Genomic DNA, 27282 nt, shown 5'->3' on the forward strand with positions numbered 1-27282 from the left:
CCCCCACACCATAACACCTCCTCCACCTTTAGTAGTGGTTTCTTTGCAGCAATTCAACCATGAAGGCCTGATTCACACAGTCTCCTCTGAACAGTTGATGTTGAGATGTGTCTGTTACTTGAACTCTGTGAAGCATTTATTTGGGCTGCAATTTCTGAGGCTGGTAACTCTAATGAACTTATCGTCTGCATCAGAGGTAACTCTGGGTCTTCCATTCCTGTGGCGGTCCTCATGAGAGCCAGTTTCATCATAGCGCTTGATGGTTTTTGCGACTGCACTTGAAGAAACTTTCAAAGTTCTTGACATTTTCCGTATTGACTGATCTTCATCTCTTGAAGTAATGATGGACTGTCATTTCTCTTTGCTTATTTGAGCTGTTCTTGCCATCATATCGACTTGGTCTTTTACCAAATAGGGCTATCTTCTGTATACCCCCCTACCTTTTATGAAGCCACACCTGTTAATTGAAATGCATTCCAGGTGACTACCTCATGAAGCTGGTTGAGAGAATGCCAAGAGTGTGCAAAGCTGTCATCAAGGCAAAGGGTGGCTATTTGAAGAATCTCAAATATAAAATACACTGCTCAAAAAAATAAAGGGAACACTAAAATAACACATCCTAGATCTGAATGAATGAAATAATCTTATTAAATACTTTTTTCTTTACATAGTTGAATGTGCTGACAACAAAATCACACAAATTATCAATGGAAATCAAATTTATCAACCCATGGAGGTCTGGATTTGGAGTCACCCTCAAAATTAAAGTGGAAAACCACACTACAGGCTGATCCAACTTTGATGTAACGTCCTTAAAACAAGTGAAAATGAGGCTCAGTAGTGTGTGTGGCCTCCACGTGCCTGTATGACCTCCCTACAACGCCTGGGCATGCTCCTGATGAGGTGGCGGATGGTCTCCTGAGGGATCTCCTCCCAGACCTGGACTAAAGCATCCACCAACTCCTGGACAGTCTGCTGTGCAACGTGGCGTTGGTGGATGGAGCGAGACATGATGTCCCAGATGTGCTCAATTGGATTCAGGTCTGGGGAACGGGCAGGCCAGTCCATAGCATCAATGCCTTCCTCTTGCAGGAACTGCTGACACACTCCAGCCACATGAGGTCTAGCATTGTCTTGCATTAGGAGGAACCCAGGGCCAACCGCACCAGCATATGGTCTCACAAGGGGTCTGAGGATCTCATCTCGGTACCTAATGGCAGTCAGGCTACCTCTGGCGAGCACATGGAGGGCTGTGCGGCCCCCCCAAAGAAATACCACCCCACACCATGACTGACCCACCGCCAAACCGGTCATGCTGGAGGATGTTGCAGGCAGCAGAACGTTCTCCACGGCGTCTCCAGACTCTGTCACGTCTGTCACGTGCTCAGTGTGAACCTGCTTTCATCTGTGAAGAGCACAGGGTGCCAGTGGCGAATTTGCCAATCTTGGTGTTCTCTGGCAAATGCAAAACGTCCTGCACGGTGTGTTGGGCTGTAAGCACAACCCCCACCTGTGGACTTCGGGCCCTCATACCACCCTCATCGAGTCTGTTTCTGACCGTTTGAGCAGACACATGCACATTTGTGGCCTGCTGGAGGTCATTTTGCAGGGCTCTAGCAGTGCTCCTCCTGCTCCTCCTTGCACAAAGGCGGAGGTAGCAGTCCTGCTGCTGGGTTGTTGCCCTCCTACGGCCTCCTCCACGTCTCCTGATGTACTGGCCTGTCTCCTGGTAGCGCCTCCATGCTCTGGACACTACGCTGACAGACACAGCAAACCTTCTTGCCACAGCTCGCATTGATGTGCCATCCTGGATGAGCTGCACTACCTGAGCCACTTGTGTGGGTTGTAGACTCCGTCTCATGCTACCACTAGAGTGAAAGCACCGCCAGCATTCAAAAGTGACCAAAACATCAGCCAGGAAGCATAGGAACTGAGAAGTGGTCTGTGGTCACCACCTGCAAAACCAGTCCTTTATTGGGGGTGTCTTGCTAATTGCCTATAATTTCCACCTGTTGTCTATTCCATTTGCACAACAGCATGTGAAATGTATTGTCAATCAGTGTTGCTTCCTAAGTGGACAGTTTGATTTCACAGAAGTGTGATTGACTTGGAGTTACATTGTGTTGTTTAAGTGTTCCCTTTATTTTTTTGAGCAGTGTATATTTTGATTTGTTTAACACTTTTTTGGTTACTACATGATTCCATATGTGTTCTTTCATAGTTTTGATGTCTTCACTGTTATTCTACAATGTAAAACAAGAAAAACCCTTGAATGAGTAGGCGTGTCCAAACGTTTGACTGGTAGTGTATATGTATGTATGTGTATATATATATATATATATATATATATATATATATATATATATATATATATATATATATATATATATATATATATATATATTCTGTGATACTTCGGCGATACGGATTGAATCCAGCCCTTGATTTGATTCAAAACATATCATTCACTGACAGTACATTGGATATACTGTACAGTGGTATAGTTGATCTGATCACGTGATGTGCTGAATGTTAACTAATGTCCCGTAGAGATCAACCACTGGGAATGGCAGCTGCGCCCAGGTTGCCAACTGCACCAAGACGTTACCTGGGGAGAGGACCTGCACCTGTCCAGAAGGATACACTGGAGACGGGTGTGGTGTCTTGGTGTGTGAATGATTGATTGATTGAATTAATTCATTAGATAATTAAAAGTAGTAGGTGACAACATAAAAGGTGGGTAAATGGTGAAAGCTATAAAGCGTATTCCCATTGTGGTCCTCTTTGCCAGAGAGAATGCAGGTTGGGAAGACTGCCACTTTACACTCAACGCAATTAAAAACAACAGCAGCACCAATTACAAATATTTGCAACAATATCAACAGCATTGCGCTTAGACCTGGGTTCAAATACAGTAACCGAAAGGACGCTGGTTTGAATCCCAGAGCCGACGAAGTGAAAGATCTGTCGATGTGCCCTTGAGCAAGGCACTTAACCCTAATTGCTCCTGTTAGTCTCTCTGGATAAGAGCGTCTGCTAAATTACTAAAATGTAAATGTTAAGGGGCCAATAGAATGGTCCCAAAACTGCAAACCCCGCCCATCTGACACTCCAGGCAGACTAGAGCAAACGCTCAGAGTATTTGAAGGATTTCAAATAATACTTGAACCCAGGTCTGGTGTGATCAACACTAACAACACTCAACTACCCAGGTCTGGTGTGATCTACACTGTCTAACAACACTCAACTACCCAGGTCTGGTGTGATCTGCACTGTCTAACAACACTCAACTACCCAGGTCTGGTGTGATCTGCACTGTCTAACAACACTCAACTACATTTTACATTACATTTTAGTCATTTAGCAGACGCTCTTATCCAGAGCGCCTTACAGTTAGTGAATACATTTTTTTTTTTTATACTAGCCCCCCGTGGGAATCGAACCCACAACCCTGGCGTTGCAAACGCCATGCTCTATCAACTGAGCTACATCCCTGCCGGCCATTCCCTCCCCTACCCTGGACGACGATGGGCCAATTGTGCACTACCCAGGTCTGGTGTGATCTACACTGTCTAACAACACTCAACTACCCAGGTCTGGTGTGATCTACACTAACAACACTCAACTACCCAGGTCTGGTGTGATCTACACTAACAACACTCAACTACCCAGGTCTGGTGTGATCTACACTAACAACACTCAACTACCCAGGTCTGGTGTGATCTACACTCTCTAACAACACTCAACTACCCAGTGCAAATTCATTACTTAAAAATCATACAATGTGATTTTCTGGATGTTTGTTTTAGATTCCGTCTCTCACAGTGGAAGTGTACCTATGATAAAAATTACAGACCTCTACATGCTTTGTAAGTAGGAAAACCTGTAAATATGTTATTGGACCATACAGATATGGCTCATTAACCTTTACGGACCAAATAATGATGATCCACAATTCTTTGACAATATAATAAATTATCAAGCCTGCAAGCAACTCAAGACAATATTATTATGGTGGGGGATTATAATACTGTTTTAAATAGCTTAATGGACCGTAAAGGAAATCACACCACAAACAATCACCCACATGCTCTTAAGGAAATTGTGAATGTCATGGATACATTAGAACTAGTAGATATATGGAGGCTTAAATATACTGATCTAGTGAGATATACATGGCGGAGACTGAATCAAGCTAGTCGTCTTGACTTCTTTCTTATCTCATTCTCGTTGGCACCAAAAGTAAAAAAAAGTGTTGATAGGGGACAGAATGCGGTCGGACCATCATATAATTGGCATATACATTACTCTTACTGAATTTCCATGTGGGCGAGGATATTGGAAATTTAATCAAAGCCTATTGGATGATAATTTATTTATAATTAGAACAAATGAATTTATAACTGACTTTTTCCAACATAACATAGGTACAGCGAATCCCCTTATTGTATGGGACACCTTTAAATGTGCCTTTAGAGGCCATGCAATTCAGTACTCATCTCGAAAACAAAAGCAATTTAGGTCAAAAGAGTTTATACTAAGAAAGGAAATAGAAAGTCTAACAGAACAGATAGATGGCAATAAAAACTGTAACATAGAGGCTCAGAATAAATTAGAGGAAAAACAAAAAGAAATGGAGAAACCTATTCAAGAAAGATCAAGTGTAATATATTATAAAAATAAAGCAAACTGGATGGAATATGGGGAAAAATGCACAAAATATTTTTTTTTATCTTCAACATAGGAATGCTACCAAAAAGAACTTAATGAAACTGGTTACAATTGACGGAGTCACCCATAATTCACCAAATGATATTTTGAAGGAAGAAACAAAGTACTTTAAGCATATGTTTTCTTTTCAGTCGCCTCCATCTCCTCTAACTGAAGCTAATTGTCGAGATTTTTTTTCTATTGATAATGTCAAATTAACAGCCACACAGAAAGACTCATGTGAAGGTGAAATTACAGAGGAGGAACTTCTGGATGCAATTAAAGACTTTGAGTCCGGGAAAACTCCAGGGTTGGATGGCATACCAGTCGAGGTATACCAAACCTTTTTTGATATACTAAGAGGACCGTTATTAGCATGTTTTAACCACTCCTATGTAAATGGTAGATTATCTGACACTCAAGAAGAAGGTCTGATCTCATTATTACTGAAACAGGATACAAGTGGAAAATATAAAGATCCAGTCCATTTACAAAATTGGAGGCCCCTTACACTTCAGTGTTGTGATGCAAAAATCCTAGCAAAATGTATAGTGCATAGAATTAAAAAGGTATTGTCGGATATTATTCATTCTAATCAGACAGGTTTTTTACATGGAAGATACATTGGAGATAATATAAGGCAAGTATTGGAAACAATAGAACACTATGGAAAATCTGGGAAACCAGGCCTGCTATTCATAGCAGACTTCGAAAAGGCATTTGATAAAGTTCGACTGGGGTTTATATATAAATGCCTGGAGCATTTCAATTTTGGAGAATCTCTTATAAAATGGGTCAAAATCATGTATAGTAACCCTAGGTGTAAAATAGTAAATAATGGCTATTTCTCCAAAAGTTTTAAACTGTCAAGAGGAGTGAAACAAGGTTGTCCACTATCGGCATATCTATTTATTGTGGTCATCGAGATGTTAGCTATTAAAATCAGATCCAATAATAATATCAGAGGATTAGAAATACAGGGCTTAAAAACAAAGGTGTCATTGTACGCTGATGATTCATGTTTTCTTTTAAATCCACAACTAGAATCCCTCCACAGCCTCATAGAGGATCTAGATACATTTTCTAACCTCTCTGGATTACAACCAAATTATGACAAATGTACTATATTACGTATTGGATCACTAAAAAATACAATTTTTACATTACCATGTAGTTTACCAATAAAATGGTCTGATGGTGATGTGGATATACTCGGAATACATATCCCAAAGGAAATAAATGATCTCACTTCAATAAATTTTAATAGAAAGTTAGCAAAAATAGATAAGATCTTACTACCATGGAAAGGAAAATACCAGTCAATTTGTGGAAAAATCACCCTGATTAACTCTTTAGTATTATCCCAGTTTACCTATTTGCTTATGGTCCTGCCTACGCCTAGCGAACAGTTTTTAAAATTATATGAGAAAAAAATATTCAATTTTATTTGGAACGGCAAGCCAGACAAAATTAAAAGGGCATATTTATATAATGAATATGAATTCGGAGGACAGAAATTATTAAATATTAAAGCATTAGACCTATCACTAAAAGCTTCAGTCATACAAAAGTTATACTTAAATCCGAACTGGTTCTCAAGCAAATTAGTAAGATTGTCTCACCCAATGTTCAAGAAAGGCCTTTTTCCCTTTATTCAGATTACAACCTCTCACTTTCAGTTATTTGAAAAGGAAATAATCTCCCAAATATCACTATTTCTAAAACAAGCCATAGAAAGTTGGTTGCAATTTCAATTTAATCCTCCAGAAACGACAGAACAAATAATGCAACAAATATTGTGGTTAAATTCAAATATACTAATTGACAAAAAAACTTTTTTTTTTGACAGAATGTTTAAAAAAGGTATAATCTTCGTAAATGATATCATCGGTAGGACTGGTGGAGTTATGTCGCACATGCAGCTAACAAAAACATATGGAAATGTCTGCTCTACCCAAAATTACAACCAAATAATTGCAGCCTTACTGCAAAAGTGGAAGAGGAAAGTGGAAGCGGGAGAAAGTAAGGAACTTGTCTGTCGGCCTTGCATTAAAGAACATAATTGGTTAAGGAAAACTGTGATAAATAAAAAAGTATATCAGTTTCACTTAAGGACCAAAGGATTGACAGCCGTCCCATATAGATTGCAAAATAGTTGGGAAGAGATCTTTGACGTACCGATCCCATGGCATAGTGTTTATGAACTGACACGCAAAACGACACCGGATTCAAAAATTAGAATCTTTCAATTTAAACTATTATATAAAATTCTTGCTACCAATAGAATGTTATTTATATGGGGGATACAATCTTCCCAGCTCTGCAGATTTTGCTGTGAAGAGACAGAATCATTAGATCATTTGTTTTGGTTCTGTCCATTTGTAGCTTGTTTTTGGACACAGGTCCAGGAATGGCTAAAGGATTGCAATATTTACCTGGAGCTAACCTTGCAGATAGCATTACTGGGTGATCTGAAAAGTCATAGTCAATCAATCAATAATATAATAATACTTTTAGCAAAAATGTTTATTTTTAATTCACAATCTGTAGAAGCAATGAGAATAGAAAGGTTCAGAACTTTTGTAAAACATCACAGTACGGTTGAAATACAGTGGGGAGAACAAGTATTTGATACACTGACGATTTTGCAGGTTTTCCTACTTACAAAGCATGTAGAGGTCTGTAATTTTTATCGTAGGTACACTTCAAATGTGAGAGACGGAATCTACAGTGGGGAAAAAAAGTATTTAGTCAGCCACCAATTGTGCAAGTTCTCCCACTTAAAAAGATGAGAGAGGCCTGTAATTTTCATCATAGGTACACGTCAACTATGACAGACAAATTGAGAAGAAAAAAAATCCAGAAAATCACATTGTAGGATTTTTTATGAATTTATTTGCAAATTATGGTGGAAAATAAGTATTTGGTCACCTACAAACAAGCAAGATTTCTGGCTCTCACAGACCTGTAACTTCTTCTTTAAGAGGCTCCTCTGTCCTCCACTCGTTACCTGTATTAATGGCACCTGTTTGAACTTGTTATCAGTATAAAAGACACCTGTCCACAACCTCAAACAGTCACACTCCAAACTCCACTATGACCAAGACCAAAGAGCTGTCAAAGGACACCAGAAACAAAATTGTAGACCTGCACCAGGCTGGGAAGACTGAATATGCAATAGGTAAGCAGCTTGGTTTGAAGAAATCAACTGTGGGAGCAATTATTAGGAAATGGAAGACATACAAGACCACTGATAATCTCCCTCGATCTGGGGCTCCACGCAAGATCTCACCCCGTGGGGTCAAAATGATCACAAGAACGGTGAGCAAAAATCCCAGAACCACACGGGGGGACCTAGTGAATGACCTGCAGAGAGCTGGGACCAAAGTAACAAAGCCTACCATCAGTAACACACTACGCCGCCAGGGACTCAAATCCTGCAGTGCCAGACGTGTCCCCCTGCTTAAGCCAGTACATGTCCAGGCCCGTCTGAAGTTTGCTAGAGTGCATTTGGATGATCCAGAAGAGGATTGGGAGAATGTCATATGGTCAGATGAAACCAAAATATAACTTTTTGGTAAAAACTCAACTCGTCGTGTTTGGAGGACAAAGAATGCTGAGTTGCATCCAAAGAACACCATACCTACTGTGAAGCATGGGGGTGGAAACATCATGCTTTGGGGCTGTTTTTCTGCAAAGGGACCAGGACGACTGATCCGTGTAAAGGAAAGAATGAATGGGGCCATGTATCGTGAGATTTTGAGTGAAAACCTCCTTCCATCAGCAAGGGCATTGAAGATGAAACGTAGCTGGGTCTTTCAGCATGACAATGATCCCAAACACACCGCCCGGGCAACGAAGGAGTGGCTTCGTAAGAAGCATTTCAAGGTCCTGGAGTGGCCTAGCCAGTCTCCAGATCTCAACCCCATAGAAAATCTTTGGAGGGAGTTGAAAGTCCGTGTTGCCCAGCGACAGCCCCAAAACATCACTGCTCTAGAGGAGATTTGCATGGAGGAATGGGCCAAAATACCAGCAACAGTGTGTAAAAACCTTGTGAAGACTTACAGAAAACGTTTGACCTGTGTCATTGCCAACAAAGGGTATATAACAAAGTATTGAGAAACTTTTGTTATTGACCAAATACTCATTTTCCACCATAATTTGCAAATAAATTCATTAAAAATCCTACAATGTGATTTTCTTGAAGAAAATTCTAATTTTGTCTGTCATAGTTGATGTGTACCTATGATGAAAATTACAGGCCTCTCTCATCTTTTTAAGTGGGAGAACTTGCACAATTGGTGGCTGACTAAATACTTTTTTCCCCCACTGTGAAACAAAAATCCAGAAAATCACATTGTATGATTTTTAAGTAATTAATTTGCATTTTATTGCATGACATAAGTATTTGATCACCTACCAACCAGTAAGAATTCCGGCTCTCACAGACCTGTTAGTTTTTCTTTAAGAAGCCCTCCTGTTCTCCACTCATTACCTGTATTAACTGCACCTGTTTGAACTCGTTACCTGTATAAAAGACACCTGTCCACACACTCAATCAAACAGACTCCAACCTCTCCACAATGGCCAAGACCAGAGAGCTGTGTAAGGACATCAGGGATAAAATTGTAGACCTGCACAAGGCTGGGATGGGCTACAGGACAATAGGCAAGCAGCTTGGTGAGAAGGCAACAACTGTTGGTGCAATTATTATAAAATGGAAGAAGTTCAAGATGACGATCAATCACCCTCGGTCTGGGGCTCCATGCAAGATCTCACCTCATGGGGCATCAATGATCATGAGGAAGGTGAGGGATCAGCCCAGAATTACACGGCAGGACCTGGTCAATGACCTGAAGAGAGCTGGGACCACAGTCTCAAAGAAAACCATTAGTAACACACTACGCCGTCATGGATTAAAATCCTGCAGCGTACGCAAGGTCCCCCTGCTCAAGCCAGCGCATGTCCAGGCCCGTCTGAAGTTTGCCAATGACCATCTGGATGATCCAGAGGAGGAATGGGAGAAGGTAATGTGGTCTGATGAGACAAAAATATAGCTTTTTGGTCTAAACTCCACTCGCCGTGTTTGGAGGAAGAAGAAGGATGAGTACAACCCCAAGAAGACCATCCCAACCGTGAAGCATGGAGGTGGAAACATCATTCTTTGGGGATGCTTTTCTGCAAAGGGGACAGGACGACAGCACCGTATTGAGGGGAGGATGGATGGGGCCATGTATCGTGAGATCTTGGCCAACAACCTCCTTCCCTCAGTAAGAGCATTGAAGGTGGGTCGTGACTGGGTCTTCCAGCATGACAACGACCCGAAACACACAGCCAGGGCAACTAAGGAGTGGCTCCGTAAGAAGCATCTCAAGGTCCTGGAGTGGCCTAGCCAGTCTCCAGACCTGAACCCAATAGAAAATCTTTGGAGGGAGCTGAAAGTCCGCATTGCCCAGCGACAGCCCTGAAACCTGAAGGATCTGGAGAAGGTCTGTATGGAGGAGTGGGCCAAAATCCCTGCTGCAGTGTGTGCAAACCTGGTCAAGACCTACAGGAAAGTATGATCTCTGTAATTGCAAACAAAGGTTTCTGTACCAAATATTAAGTTCTGCTTTTCTGATGTATCAAATACTTATGTCATGCAATAAAATGCAAATGAATTACTTAAAAATCATACAATGTGATTTTCTGGATTTTTGTTTTAGATTCCGTCTCTCACAGTTGAAGTGTACCTATGATAAAAATTACAGACCTCTACATGCTTTGTAAGTAGGAAAACCCGCTTCTTCTTCACACAAATCCAGACAGCTGATGTTCTGAAAGAGCTGCAAAATCTGGACCCCTACAAATCATCTGGGCTAGACAATCTGGACTCTTTCTTTCTAAAACTAGCCGCCGAAATTGTCGCAACCCCTATTACTAGCCTGTTCAACCTCTCTTTCGTAACGTCTGAGATCCCCAGAGATTGGAAAGCTGCCGTGGTCATCCCCCTCTTCAAAGGGGGTGACACTCTAGATCCAAACTGTTACAGACCCATATCCATCCTGCCCTGCCTTTCAAAAGTTTTTGAAAGCCAAGTCAACAAACAGATCACCGACCATTTCGAATCCCACCGTACCTTCTCCGCTATGCAATCCGGTTTCCGAGCTGGTCATGGGTGCACTTCAGCCACGCTCAAGGTCCTAAACGATATTATAACCGCGATCGATAATAGACAGTACTGTGCAGCCGTTTTCATTGACCTGGCCAAGGCTTTCGACTCTGTCAACCACCGCATTCTTATTGGCAGACTAAATAGCCTTGGTTTCTCAAATGACTGCCTCGCCTGGTTCACCAACTACTTCTCAGAGTTCAATGTGTCAAATCGGAGGGCCTGTTGTCTGGACCTATGGCAGTCTCTATGGGGGTGCCACAGGGTTCAATTCTTGGGCCGACTCTTTTCTCTGTGTATATCAATGACGTCGCTCTTGCTGCTGGTGACTCTCAGATCCACCTCTACGCAGATGACACCATTTTGTATACATCTGGCCCTTCATTGGACACTGTGTTAACAAACCTCCAAACGAGCTTCAATGCCATTCAACACTCCTTCAGTAGCCTCCAACTGCTCTTAAACACTAGTAAAACCAAATGCATGCTCTTCAACCGAACGCTGCTTGCACCCGCCCACCCGACTAGAATCACTACTCTCGACGTGTCTGACCTAGAGTATGTGGACAACTACAAATATCTAGGTGTCTGGTTAGACTGTAAACTCTCCTTCCAGACTCACATTAAGAATCTCCAATCCAAAGTTAAATCTAGAATCGGTTTCCTATTTCGCAACAAAGCCTCCTTCACTCATGCTGCCAAACATGCCCTCGTAAAACTGACTATCCTACCGATCCTTGACTTCGGCGATGTCATTTACAAAATAGCCTCCAACACTCTACTCAGCAAATTGGATGTAGTCTATCACAGTGCCATCTGTTTTGTCTCCAAAGCCCCATATAATACCCACCACTGTGACCTGTACGCTCTTGTTGGCTGGTCCTCACTACATATTCGTCGCCAAACCCACTGGCTCCAGGCCATCTATAAATCACTGCTAGGCAAATCCCCGCCTTATCTTAGCTCATTGGTCACCATAGCAACACCCACCCGTAGTCTGCGCTCCAGCAGGTATATCTCAATGGTCATCCCCAAAACCAACACCTCCTTTGGCCGCAATTCCTTCCAGTTCTCTGCTGCCAATGACTGGAACAAATTGCAAAAATCTCTGAAGCTGGAGACACTTATCTCCCTCACTAACTTTAAGCATCAGTTGTCAGAGCACCTTACCGATCACTGCACCTGTACACAGCCCATCTGATATTAGCCCGCCCAACTACCTCATCCCTATATTGTTATTTATTTTGCTTATTTGTAACCCAGTATCTCTATTTGCACATCATCTCTTGCACATCTATCATTCCAGTGTTAATACTAATTGTAATTATTTTGTACTATAGCCTATTTATTGCCTTACCTCCATAACTTGCTACATTTGCACACACTGTATATATATGTATTTCTGTTGTATTTTTGACTTTGTTTTGTTTTACCCCATATGTATCTCTGTGTTGTTGTTTTATCGAACTGCTTTGCTTTATCTTGGCCAGGTCGCAGTTGTAAATGAGAACTTGTTCTCAACTGGTTTACCTGGTTAAATAAAGGTGAAATAAAAAATAAAATAAAAAAAGGTATCAAATACTTGTTCTCCCCACTGTATATATGGCAAATAGAAATCCTATATGGATGGTGTTAAGAGATAGATGGGAGGTATTGAATAGAGTTGAAGGATGGGACTAATAACAAATAACAACAAATAATAACAAAGATAGCTAATAATGTAAGCATACTGTGTCCATAATAAGTATATAGGTTGTATGTTGGGAGCTTTTGGGAAAGAGCACAGTTAGAAAGATATGGCATATAGAAGCAAACCGGATAGACATCATGAAAATGATCGGAGAGGTTGAGAGTAGAAGAAGTTCAGGAGCAAAAATAAATAATAAAATAAAATAAAATATATATATAATATAATTATTGTAAAATTAACTCTGTCCATAAGGTGTAGATAGTAAGTATAGACCGGAAGTAGAGGCCTGGGCATTGTTGTTCACTAATTTACTCCAAGTAGGGAAAGGATGGTGGGGTTGAAAAGTAATAAAGGGGAGTATATATACAAAAAAAAAAAAACATGGGGGATTGGAAGTGATGCAGACAATTACATTGATAGAAGATACAATCTATCTGCAATATTAAGCTGATCCATTCCCCCCCAAAAAAATTATAAAAAACTATAAAAAAAGAAAAAAAAGAAAAAAGGAAAAAATTAATTAAAATAACGTTGGAAAACCTGCAAAATCGGCAGTGTATCAAATACTTGTTCTCCCCACTGTATATACATATATATACAGTTGAAGTCAGAAGTTTACATACACCTTAGCCAAATACATTTAAACTCAGTTTTTCACAATTCCTGACATGTAATCCTAGTAAAAATGTCCTGTTTTAGGTCAGTTAGGATCACCACTTTATTTTAACAATGTGAAATGTCAGAATAATAGTAGAGAGAATGATTTATTTCAGCTTTAATTTCTTTCATCATATTCACAGTGGGTCAGAAGTTCACATACACTCAATTAGTATTTGGTAGCATTGCCTTTAAATTGTTTAACTTGGGTCAAACGTTTTGGGTAGCCTTCCACAAGCTTCCCACAATAAATTGGGTGAATTTTGGCCCATTCCTCCTGACAGAGCTGGTATAACTGAGTCAGGTTTGTAGGCCTCCTTGCTCGCACATGCTTTTTCAGTTCTGCCCACACATTTTCTATAGGATTGAGGTCAGGGCTTTGTGATGGCCACTCCAATACCTTGACTTTGTTGTCCTTAAGCCATTTTGCCACAACTTTGGAAGTATGCTTGGGGTCATTGTCCATTTGGAAGACCCATTTGCGACCAAGCTTTAACTTCCTGACTGATGTCTTGAGATGTTGCTTCAATATATCCACATAATTTTCCTTCCTCATGATGCCATCTATTTTGTGAAGTGCACCAGTCCCTCCTGAAGCAGAGCACCCCCACAGCATGATGCCGCCACCCCCGTGCTTCACGGTTGGGATGGTGTTCTTCGGCTTGCAAGGTACCCCATTTTTCCTCCAAACATAACTATGGTCATTATGGCCAAGCAGTTCTGTTTTTGTTTCATCAGACCAGAGGACATTTCTCCAAAAAGTACGATCTTTGTCCCCGTATCCACCACCCAAAGGCATCCCTGTGGAACTCTTTCGACACCTTGTAGAGGCCACGCCCCGACGAATTGAGGCTGTTCTGAGGGCAAAAGGGGGTGCAACTCAATATTAAGGTGTTCCTAATGTTATGTCTACTCAGTGTATATCATCCTAATGGAGCTATATTATTAAAACACACATTCCAGGGTTCCAATTTGTAACAAGGCTGCATGGGATTATTACTAATGCGACTCGACGCATCCAATGGCAATGTCCGGGACAGGTACAGTATAACGGCAGGAGCCGTTTTCATCTGATTTGACAGCTCCAATGCAGTTACACTCCCGACATCACCTAAATAAAAACAATGAAAATGCTTTGTGGTCTAGGCCGGGTTACTGTAAAGCTCTTTGGGGTCTAGGCAGGGTTACTGTAAAGCTCTTTGGGGTCTAGGCCGGGTTACTGTAAAGCTATTTGGGGTCTAGGCAGGGTTACTGTAAAGCTCTTTGTGGTCTAGGCAGGGTTACTATAAAGCTCTTTGGGGTCTAGGCCGGGTTACTGTAAAGCTCTTTGTGGTCTAGGCAGGGTTACTGTAAAGCTCTTTGTGGTCTAGGCAGGGTTACTGTAAAGCTCTTTGTGGTCTAGGCAGGGTTACTGTAAAGCTCTTTGGGGTCTAGGCCGGGTTACTGTAAAGCTCTTTGTGGTCTAGGCAGGGTTACTGTAAAGCTCTTTGTGGTCTAGGCAGGGTTACTGTAAAGCTATTTGTGGTCTAGGCAGGGTTACTGTAAAGCTCTTTGGGGTCTAGGCAGGGTTACTGTAAAGCTCTTTGGGGTCTAGGCCGGGTTACTGTAAAGCTCTTTGGGGTCTAGGCCGGTTACTGTAAAGCTGTTTGTGGTCTAGGCCGGGTGACTGTAAAGCTCTTTTGGGTCTAGGCAGGATTACTGTAAAGCTCTTTGGGGTCTAGGCAGGGTTACTGTAAAGCTCTTTGGGGTCTAGGCCGGGTTACTGTAAAGCTCTTTGTGGTCTAGGCCGGGTGACTGTAAAGCTCTTTGGGGTCTAGGCCGGGTTACTGTAAAGCTCTTTGGGGTCTAGGCCGGTTGACTGTAAAGCTCTTTGGGGTCTAGGCCGGTTACTGTAAAGCTGTTTGTGGTCTAGGCCGGGTGACTGTAAAGCTCTTTTGGGTCTAGGCAGGATTACTGTAAAGCTATTTGGGGTCTAGGCCGGGTTACTGTAAAGCTATTTGTGGTCTAGGCAGTGTTACTGTAAAGCTCTTTGGGGTCTAGGCTGGGTTACTGTAAATCTCTTTGGGGTCTAGGCAGGGTTACTGTAAAGCTCTTTGGGGTCTAGGCAGGGTTACTGTAAAGCTCTTTGGGGTCTAGGCCGGGTTACTGTAAAGCTCTTTGGGGTCTAGGCAGGGTTACTGTAAAGCTCTTTGGGGTCTAGGCCGGGTTACTGTAAAGCTCTTTGTGGTCTAGGCCGGGTGACTGTAAAGCTCTTTGGGGTCTAGGCCGGGTTACTGTAAAGCTCTTTGGGGTCTAGGCCGGGTTACTGTAAAGCTCTTTGGGGTCTAGGCCGGTTACTGTAAAGCTGTTTGTGGTCTAGGCCGGGTGACTGTAAAGCTCTTTTGGGTCTAGGCAGGATTACTGTAAAGCTATTTGGGGTCTAGGCCGGGTTACTGTAAAGCTATTTGTGGTCTAGGCAGTGTTACTGTAAAGCTCTTTGGGGTCTAGGCTGGGTTACTGTAAATCTCTTTGGGGTCTAGGCAGGGTTACTGTAAAGCTCTTTGGGGTCTAGGCAGGGTTACTGTAAAGCTCTTTGGGGTCTAGGCAGGGTTACTGTAAAGCTCTTTGGGGTCTAGGCCGGGTTACTGTAAAGCTCTTTGGGGTCTAGGCTGGGTTACTGTAAAGCTCTTTGGGGTCTAGGCAGGGTTACTGTAAAGCTCTTTGGGGTCTAGGCAGGGTTACTGTAAAGCTCTTTGTGGTCTAGGCCGGGTTACTGTAAAGCTCTTTGGGGTCTAGGCAGGGTTACTGTAAAGCTCTGTGGTCTAGGACCGGGTTACTGTAAAGCTCTTTGTGGTCTAGGCCGGGTTACTGTAAAGCTCTTTGGTCTAGGCAGGGTTACTGTAAAGCTCTTTGTGGTCTAGGCCGGGTTACTGTAAAGCTCTTTGGTCTAGGCAGGGTTACTGTAAAGCTCTTTGGGGTCTAGGCAGGGTTACTGTAAAGCTCTTTGGGGTCTAGGCAGGGTACTGTAAAGCTCTTCGGGGTCGACGCCGGGTTGCTAGAAAGCTCTTTGGGGTCGACCCCGGTTTACTGTAAAGTATTTGTGACAACTGCTGATTGAAAAAGGGCTTCATAAAATAATGTCATTGAATGCAAATCGGGGTAACATTGCCTTTAAAAGCTGCATTGTCGACAACCTGCGATCAGATTGAATCCCGATTTATGTCGGCAATGTTTTATCTCAATGTTACTGATCAATGTGTACGTCATCAATGTTATATATCCTATTTTTTTAAGTGGTGGAAAAAGTACCCATTTGTCATACTTGAATAAAAGTAAAGATACCTTAATAGAAAATGACTCAAGAAAAAGTTAAAGTTACCCAGTAAAATACTACTTGAGTAAAAGTCTAAAAGTATATTTGGTTTTTATATATACTTAAGTATCAAAAGTAAATGTTATTGCTAAAATATACTTCAGTATCAAAAGTAAAAGTATAAATAATTTCACAGTCCTTATATTAAGCAAACCAGATGGCATGTTAATATTTTTTTGTTGTTTTAAGGATTTTAAGGATAGTCAAGGGCACACTCCAACATCATTTACAAACAAAGCATTAGTGATTCTGCCAGATCAGAGGCAGTAGGGATGACCAAGGATGTTCTCTTGATAAGTGCGTGAATTGTACCATTTTCCTGTCCTGCTAAGCATTCAAAACGAGTACTTTTGGGTGTCAGGGAAAATGTATGTAGTAAAAAGTACATTTATTTTCATTAGGAATGTAGTGAAGTAAAAGTAGTCAAAAATATAAATAGTAAAGTACAGATACCCAAAAAAAAACACGTACAGAGCCTTGTAAAGTATTCACCCCCCCTTGGCGTTTTTCCTATTTGTTGCCTTACAGCCTGTAATTTAAATGGATTTTTATTTGGATTTCATGTAATGGACATACACAAAAAAGTCCAAATTGGTGAAGTGAAATGAAAAGATAACTTGTTTCAAAAAATTATAAAAAATAAATAACGCAACATACAGTGGGGAGAACAAGTATTTGATACACTGCCGATTTTGCAGGTTTTCCTACTTACAAAGCAAGTAGAGGTCTGTAATTTTTATCATAGGTACACTTCAACTGTGAGAGACGGAATCTAAAACAAAAATCCAGAAAATCACATTGTATGATTTTTAAGTAATTCATTTGCATTTTATTGCATGACATAAGTATTTGATACATCAGAAAAGCATAACTTAATATTTGGTACAGAAACCTTTGTTTGCAATTACAGAGATCATACGTTTCCTGTAGGTCTTGACCAGGTTTGCAAACACTGCAGCAGGGATTTTGGCCCACTCCTCCATACAGACCTTCTCCAGATCCTTCAGGTTTCGGGGCTGTCGCTGGGCTATACGGACTTTCAGCTCTCTCCAAAGATTTTCTATTGGGTTCAGGTCTGGAGACTGGCTAGGCCACTCCAGGACCTTGAGATGCTTCTTACGGAGCCACTCCTTAGTTGCCCTGGCTGTGTGTTTCGGGTCATTGTCATGCTGAAAGACCCAGCCACGACCCATCTTCAATGCTCTTACTGAGGGAAGGAGGTTGTTGGCCAAGATCTCGCGATACATGGCCCCATCCATCCTCCCCTCAATACAGTGCAGTCGTCCTGTCCCCTTTGCAGAAAAGCATCCCCAAAGAATGATGTTTCCACCTCCATGCTTCACGGTTGGTATGGTGTTCTTGGGGTTGTACTCATCCTTCTTCTTCCTCCAAACACGGTGAGTGGAGTTTAGACCAAAAAGCTCTATTTTTGTCTCATCAGACCACATGACCTTCTCCCATTCCTCCTCTGGATCATCCAGATGGTCATTGGCAAACTTCAGACGGGCCTGGACATGCGCTGGCTTGAGCAGGGGGACCTTGCGTGCGCTGCAGGATTTTAATCCATGACGGCGTAGTGTGTTACTAATGGTTTTCTTTGAGACTGTGGTCCCAGCTCTCTTCAGGTCATTGACCAGGTCCTGCCGTGTAGTTCTGGACTGATCCCTCACCTTCCTCATGATCATTGATGCCCCACAAGGTGAGATCTTGCATGGAGCCCCAGACCGAGGGTGATTGACCATCATCTTGAACTTCTTCCATTTTCTAATAATTGCGCCAACAGTTGTTGCCTTCACACCAAGCTGCTTGCCTATTGTCCTGTAGCCCATCCCAGCCTTGTGCAGGTCTACAATTTTATCCCTGATGTCCTTACACAGCTCTCTGGTCTTGGCCCTTGTGGAGAGGTTGGAGTCTGTTTGATTGAGTGTGTGGACAGGTGTCTTTTATACAGGTAACGAGTTCAAACAGGTGCAGTTAATACAGGTAATGAGTGGAGAACAGGAGGGCTTCTTAAATAAAAACTAACAGGTCTGTGAGAGCCGGAATTCTTACTGGTTGGTAGGTGATCAAATACTTATGTCATGCAATAAAATGCAAATTAATTACTTAAAAATCATACAATGTGATTTTCTGGATTTTTGTTTTAGATTCCGTCTCTCACAGTTGAAGTGTACCTATGATAAAAATTACAGACCTCTACATGCTTTGTAAGTAGGAAAACCTGCAAAATCGGCAGTGTATCAAATCCTTGTTCTCCCCACTGTATGTATTCACCCCCTTTGCTATGAAGCCCCTAAATAAGATCTGGTGCAACCAATCACCTTCAGAAGTCATATAATTAGTTAAATAAAGTCCACCTGTGTGCAATCTAAGTGTCACATGATCTGTCACATGATCTCAGTATATATACACCTGTTCTGAAAGGCCCCAGAGTCTGCAACACCACTAAGCAAGGGACACCACCAAGCAAGCAGCACCATGAAGACCAAGGAGCTCTCCAAACAGGTCAGGGACAAAGTTGTGGAGAAGTACAGATCAGGGTTGGGTTATAAAAAAATATCTGAAACTTTGAACATCCCACGGAGCACCATTAAATCCATTAATCTAATCCTTCTAATATGGCACCACAACAAACCTGCCAAGAGAGGGCCGCCCACCAAAACTCACGGACCAGGCAAGGAGGGCATTTATCAGAGAGGCAACAAAGAGACCAAAGATAACCCTGAAGGAGCTGCAAAGCTCCACAGCGGAGATTGAAGTATCTGTCCATAGGGCCACTTTAAGCCGTACACTCCACAGAGCTGGGCTTTACGGAAGAGTGGCCAGAAAAAATCCATTCCTTAAAGAAAAAACTAAGCAAACACGTTTGGTGTTTGCCAAAAGGCATGTGGGAGACTCCCCAAACATATGGAAGAAGGTACTCTGGTCAGATGAGACTAATATTGAGCTTTTTGGCCATCAAGGAAAACGCTATGTTTGGCGCAAACCCAAAACCTCTCATCACCCCGAGAATACCATGAAACATGGTGGTGGCAGCATCATGCTGTGGGGATGTTTTTCCATCGGCAGGGACTGGAAAACTGGTCAGAATTGAAGGAATGATGGATGCCGCTAAATACAGGGAAATTCTTGAGGGAAAAACCTGTTTCAGTCTTCCAGAGATTTGAGACTGGTATGGAGGTTCACCTTCCAGCAGGACAATGACCCTAAGCATACTGCTAAAGCAACACTCTAGTGGTTTAAGGGGGAACATTTAAATGTCTTGGAATGGCCTAGTCAAAGCCCAGACCTCAATCCAATTGAGAATCTGTGGTATAACTTAAAGATTGCTGTACACCAGCGGAACCCATCCAACTTGAAGGAGCTGGAGCAGTTTTGCCTTGAAGAATGGGCAAAAATCCCAGTGGCTAGATGTGCCAAGCTTATAGAGTCATACCCCAAGAGACTTGCAGCTGTAATTGCTTCGAAAGGTGGCTCTACAAAGTTTTGACTTTGGGGGGGGGGTGGATAGTTATGCACGCTCAAGTTCTGTTTTTTTGTCTTATTTCTTAAAATATATTTTGAATCTTCAAAGTGGTAGGCATGTTGTGTAAATCAATTGATACAAACCCCCCAAAAATCAATTTTAATTCCAGGTTGTAAGGCAACAAAATAGGAAAAATGCCAAGGGGGGTGAATACTTTCGCAAGCCACTGAAAGTAGTACTTTAAAAGTATTTTTACTTAAGTAATTTACACCACTGTTGTTTAAGATATATTTGAGGTATTTTCAAATATTATTGACAGATAAACAGATACAGGTTAGAAATGTAGATGGGATGAAGTTTAGAAAGTGAGTAGTGGAACAGATTACAGGATTGAACCACAGCAACACTATGAGTACTCCAGCCCCATCGCTTAAATGTTCTCAATACTGTTAATACTTACCACATATTTATTTCTTAAAATGTTATATCTCAATACACTTATCAAGTATGAAGATATTGTGTATCTGTAGTCAGAACAGGCCTTGCACACACTTTTTCCCCCTGGCACATTTTCATCACCTTCATTGTTGTTTTCCTTACAATTAATAACTTTGGACATTCCTAAGTGCTTTATTTTCTGTATGTCGTTTCTACTGTACTGTAGTTTCTACTGTATATCGTGTTGTCGTTTCTACTGTAGCATACCGTATTTACAGTGCGTTCGGGAAAGTATTCAGACCCCTTCACTTTTTCCACATTTTGTTACGTTACAGCCTTATTCTAAAATTGATTAAATTGTTTTTTTCCCCCCTCATCAATCTACACACAATACCCCATAATGATGAAGCAAAAACAAATTTGTACCAATTTTTGCAAATATATATATACAAATATATAATATTATAAGTATAAGTAAAGGGTCTGAGTATAAGTATTCAGACCCTTTACTCAGTACTTTGTTGAAGCACCTTTGGCAGCGATTACAGCCTCAAGTCTTCTTGGGTATGACGCTACAAGCTTGGCACACCTGTATTTGGGGAGTTCCTCCCATTCTTCTCTGCATATCCTCTCAAGCTCTGTCAGGTTGGAGGGGAGCGTCGCTGCACAGCTATTTTCAGGTCTCTCCAGAGATGTTTGATCGGGTTCAAGTCCGGGCTCTTGCTGGGCCACTCAAGGACATTCAGAGACTTGTCCCGAAGCCACTCCTGCGTTGTCTTGGCTGTGTGCTTAGTGTCGTTGTCCTGTTGGAAGGTGAACATTCGCCCCAGTCTGAGGTCCTGAGCGCTCTGGAGCAGGTTTTCATCAAGGATCTTTCTGTACTTTGCTCCGTTCATCTTTCCCTCGATCCTGACTAGTCCTCCCAGTCCCTGCCGCTGAAAAACATCCCCACAGCATGATGCTGCCACCACCATGCTTCACCGTAGGGAATGATGCCAGGTATTTCTCCAGACGTGACGCTTGGCATTCAGGCCAAAGAGTTCAATCTTGGTTTCATCAGACGTTCTGTTGCTACTGTTTCATCATGCTCGTACGCGTCAAAGGGTTAATTAAAGACGCTGTATTGAACTCCGCTTTGTTAAAGATGCTGTACTTTACTTTTGCCCCTTGGGGTGCGCTTGAGCCAAAAGGGGGCCCCCTAAATGGATAGAAATATTGTTTCCGAAATTACCAAGTGGAACGATGATTCCACATGAGGTCTTTTTTTTCCTTCTATAGATTCTAAATGTCTAGATTTCTTGTCTTCTAGATTCTACCATTCTCTTTCTCTCTCTAGGACTCACCAGAACAAGAGGCTGAACCAGAAGCCTAAAATAGTCCTGAAGGTTGTGGCCCAATCATCCACGGAAACGCTAGAAACACTGATGTTAAATCTGACTGTTGCCACGATGCCCAAAATGTCAGGGATATTTATATGACACTGTATTAAAATATTTATTCTATGTTTCCCAGAATATTGGTCATTATTTGATGGTATAGTTCTGCTCCTATAACATTAACTATTTATTCATACAGTGAGGGAATAAAGTATTTGATCCCCTGCTGATTTTGTACGTTTGCCCACTGACAAAGAAATGATCAGTCTATAATTTTAACGGTAGGTTTATTTGAACAGTGAGAGACAGAATAACAACAACAAAATCCTGAAAAACGCATGTCAAAAATTTTTATAAATTGATTTGCATTTTAATGAGGGAAATAAGTATTTGACCCCCTCTCAATCAGAAAGATTTCTGGCTCCCAGGTGTCTTTTATACAGGTAACGAGCTGAGATTAGGAGCACACTCTTAAAGGGAGTGCTCCTAATCTCAGCTTGTTACCTGTATAAAAGACACCTGTCCACAGAAGCAATCAATCAATCAGATTCCAAACTCTCCACCATGGCCAAGACCAAAGAGCTCTCCAAGGATGTCAGGGGCAAGATTGTAGACCTACACAAGGCTGGAATGGGCTACAAGACCATCGCCAAGCAGCTTGGTGAGAAGGTGACAACAGTTGGTGCGATTATTCGCAAATGGAAGAAACACAAAAGAACTGTCAATCTCCATCGGCCTGGGGCTCCATGCAAGATCTCACCTCATGGAGTTGCAATGATCATGAGAACGGTGAGGAATCAGCCCAGAGCTACACGGGAGGATCTTGTCAATGATCTCAAGGCAGCTGGGACCATAGTCACCAAGAAAACAATTGGTAACACACTGCGCCGTGAAACTCTGAAATCCTGCAGCGCCTGCAAGGTCCCCCTGCTCAAGAAAGCACATATACAGGCCCGTCTGAAGTTTGCCAATGAACATCTGAATGATTCAGAGGAGAACTGGGTGAAAGTGTTGTGGTCAGATGAGACCAAAATGGAGCTCTTTGGCATCAACTCAACTCGGCGTGTTTGGAGGAGGAGGAATGCTGCCTATGATCCCAAGAACACCATCCCCACCGTCAAACATGGAGGTGGAAACATTATGCTTTGGGAGTTTTTCTGCTAAGGGGACAGGACAACTTCACCGCATCAAAGCGACGATGGACGGGGCCAGGTACCGTCAAATCTTGGGTGAGAACCTCCTTCCCTCAGCCAGGGCATTGAAAATGGGTCGTGGATGGGTATTCCAGCATGACAATGACCCAAAACACACGGCCAAGGCAACAAAGGAGTGGCTCAAGAAGAAGCAAATGAAGGTCCTGGAGTGGCCTAGCCAGTCTCCAGACCCTAATCCCATAGAAAATCTGTGGAGGGAGCTGAAGGTTCGAGTTGCCAAACGTCAGTCTCGAAACCTTAATGACTTGGAGAAGATCTGCAAAGAGGAGTGGGACAAAATCCCTCCTGAGATGTGTGCAAACCTGGTGGCTAACTACAAAAAACATCTGACCTCTGTGATTGCCAACAAGGGTTTTGCCACCAAGTACTAAGTCATGTTTTGCAGAGGGGTCAAATACTTATTTCCCTCATTAAAATGCAAATCAATTTATGACAATTTGTGTAACCTGTGTGTACACAGGGCCTTAAGAAATAGTGTCTGTGTCTGAAATCTGTCTTGCCTACTACCTACTTAAACTACATACATTTACGTCATTTAGCAGACGCTCTTATCCAGAGCGACTTACAAATTGGTGCATTCACCTTATAGCCAGTGGGATAACCACTTTACAATGTTTTTTTTTTTTTTTTTTTTGGGGGGGGGTGGGGTGGGGTAAGGGGGGGGTAGAAGGATTACTTTATCCTATCCCAGGTATTCCTTAAAGAGGTGGGGTTTCAAATGTCGGAAATCAAGTATACTAATCGTACTATGTACTATTTACAACGTTTAGCAAAAACGTATGCAGTACGCAACATATCAAGGCGTCATCAAATGTGCAATTGTGCTTGTTCCCCGCCATTCGTTCATTTTTGTAGAGCGCGTCCCGTGTTCTGATTATCAGCTGCTGTCAAACACACGTGGGTGTGGGAGATTTTTTTTTTTTTTATCTTCCTCAATACTGTGCAGCGAATTCTAGTAGATGAAAAAGCCAAATGAGTGAGACATCCGGGCATTTAATAGTATGGTACTGGGACACAGCCAGTTAGACTGTTACCTCTGTAAGACCTACTAAACTATACCATTCAACTAGACCCATTAAACTAGACTAAAACGGGTATTGGGACACGGCAAGTCTGTTTACTTTATGAATTTGGTGGGAAAAACCATTTTTAGAATGTCACCTGAGCTTCCCTTTGCAGCCTCCTCAGAGCACCAACTGATTTTACATTTGAGTCATTTAGCAGACGCTCTCATTCTGAGCAACTTACAGTAGTGAGTTTATGCTTTTTTTTCATACCCACAACCCTGGCATTGCAAGCGCCATGCTTTACCAACTGAGACACACGGAACCCTGTGAGCAAAAGATTTAAAAAATATATATGTATTTTCGTTGAAAAGTTGTGCTCACTGGGCTATTTTAGGGGGGGGGGGGAGTAATTGGTTTCTTAGCCTGGGTGTCCGTTTCTTTCTGCTCTCATAATAATAATAATAATAATATAATATACCATTTAGCAGACGCTTTTATCCAAAGCGACTTACAGTCATGCGTGCATACATTTTTTGTGTATGGGTGGTCCCGGGGATCGAACCCACTACCTTGGCGTTACAAGCGCCGTGCTCTACCAGCTGAGCTACAGAGGACCTCATGATAATAATGGCGTAGGGAAAAGCACAAAAGATCTAGACCAGGCTAGCTGTTTCTTGTTTACCCTCAGTTAGTAGAAAACCATTTTTACTTAGAGAATGCCACCTCAAATTCCCTTTACAGCCTCTTTAACCTCCTCAGAGCGCCAACCCCCGCCGCTCCGCTCCCACAAAGCAGCACACCCATCCCCCACAGAACAGAGGGGAGAGCAGGAGAGAGGGGGGAGAGCTGCAGTGTTGGTGAAGCAGCAGGAAAATGGTTCAATATGAATGGATTAAAATAAAATCTTTGTTGACTGACTGCTGGGTTGAAAAAAAAAAAACAATTAACCATAAAAATGGTAAACCAAAGACAGATATTTTCAGCATAAATCAGTTATTTTCATTGGAGGTTAAAAATAAAAGCGGAGGCCATTGCAGCAAAAAGGTTTCTAACAATAACAGCCAGTGTTGACACAAATACTGACACAAAAGCCTCTAGCAACAGGACAAAGATATGTGACTGAAATGTATGAAATAGCTCCCCAAAATCTGTTTGGATTATTAGTGATTTTAGACTGACCAAATAACGCTGTCTCTGCTCTCCAGCCTGCCTAATGAACTAGATACACCAAGAAGCCAAAGACGATCATTAGACCCATGAAATCCGCCATTTTGTTTCTAATGGCAGCATGACATTTTCACAGTTGTAGGTACTCTATGTGCAGTGAGCTGGCACAATGGAAGGACTAAAATAACCCAATCGGACTTTATATACAGTACAATAGAAAGGCAAAACCAGGACAGTCGGCTATAAAAGGGTCTTTATTGTCAAAACAAGTCCTCCAGCCGGCAAGTCACTGCGAAGGTCAGGCAACATTGGACTACATTAAACTGTATGCATCCGAAATGACACCAGAGCCCCTAAGGGTATTGGGCCCTGGTCAAAAGTAGTGCACTATATAGGGAATAGGGTGCCATTCTCTGGTCTAAAGTAGTGCACTATATAGGGAATAGGGTGCCATTCTCTGGTCTAAAGTAGTGCACTATATAGGGAATAGGGTGCCATTCTCTGGTCTAAAGTAGTGCGCTATATAGGGAATAGGGTGCCATTCTCTGGTCTAAAGTAGTGCACTATATAGGGAATAGGGTGCCATTCTCTGGTCTAAAGTAGTGCACTATATAGGGAATAGGGTGCCATTCTCTGGTCTAAAGTAGTGCACTATATAGGGAATAGGGTGCCATTCTCTGGTCTAAAGTAGTGCACTATATAGGGAATAGGGTGCCATTCTCTGGTCAAAAGTAGTGCACTATATAGGGAATAGGGTGCCATTCTCTGGTCTAAAGTAGTGCACTATATAGGGAATAGGGTGCCATTCTCTGGTCTAAAGTAGTGCACTATATAGGGAATAGGGTGCCATTCTCTGGTCTAAAGTAGTGCACTATATAGGGAATAGGGTGCCATTTGGGACGCACACCACTGCTGAATGAGAAAATTGCGGATGGCCCGTGACCACTGCATATCCTTGGCAGTTCCCTCACAGTAACACTCACTGCCAATTTCCACCATTTGCCCCCATGATGATGTCAGCCATTTGCTCCCATGATGTCAGCCGTTTGCTCCCATGATGTCAGCCGTTTGCTCCCATGATGTCAGCCGTTTGCTCCCATGATGTCAGCCATTTGCTCCCATGATGTCAGCCATTTGCTCCCATGATGTCAGCCATTCGTTCCCATGATGTCAGCCATTCGCTCCCATGATGTCAGCCATTTGCTCCCATGATGTCAGCCATTTGTTCCCATGATGTCAGCCATTTGCTCCCATGATGTCAGTTGTTACATGTGACATATTTTTCTTTCTCCCAATCTTCCTTTGTAGTGTGTGTGTGTGTGTGTGGTTCAGAGTGGTTGTTCTGGTTATTACAGGTGTGCTGAGTTGCGACTGACGATGGTGGGCGTGGCTTCGGTCCGGAGTCCTGGCAGCTGTGGCTGATTGACTAGAGTAGAAACTGTTTGCCGTGTGAGCTCGAGAGGAAGAGGGGGTACTTTTTATTTGGTTATTGGTTGTGTTAATTTATCTTTGGTTGTGTTCCAGCCTGTCGTCCTGCTGTACTCCACCCTACCTGGGTCCTGGAGAAGGGAAAGGTAGTTCTGCCCATGGGTGTACATTCACACGTAGATAACCCACTGTTTTACACACTAGGTTAGCCGGGTGGGTGTCACCCCTGTATTTATGGTAACAGGTAGGAAAGCTGGTTAAGGCTTAGAGTGTGTTAGGAAGGATTAGGTGTGTAGAAGAGGAGGGACCTTTTGTTTATTTTCATTACTTGGACCCCGTTCCCAAACATTCCCTTCTCTTACCATCACTGGTTTGTTTGATTGGTTTTTGTATATTATTTTGTTTAGTACCTTACTAAACGTCCCCGAGGGCTAAAATTGAGTTCTGGTTGTTGTCTGGTTATTTCAGTACGTTACACCCCACATTTCTTCCCCATCCATCTAGTTTACACTGTGTGCGAAGGCACGGGGCATTTACATCTCCTCCTCAGACGAGCTACACCCGAGGGGGGAACGTAACATCAGCCATTTGCTCCCAGGCACTTCTCAGCCTATAGCTCTACTCTAC

The sequence above is a fragment of the Coregonus lavaretus genome (genome assembly GCF_964263955.1).
Source record: "Coregonus lavaretus genome assembly, chromosome: 8".
In the NCBI taxonomy this organism is placed as follows: domain Eukaryota; kingdom Metazoa; phylum Chordata; class Actinopteri; order Salmoniformes; family Salmonidae; genus Coregonus; species Coregonus lavaretus.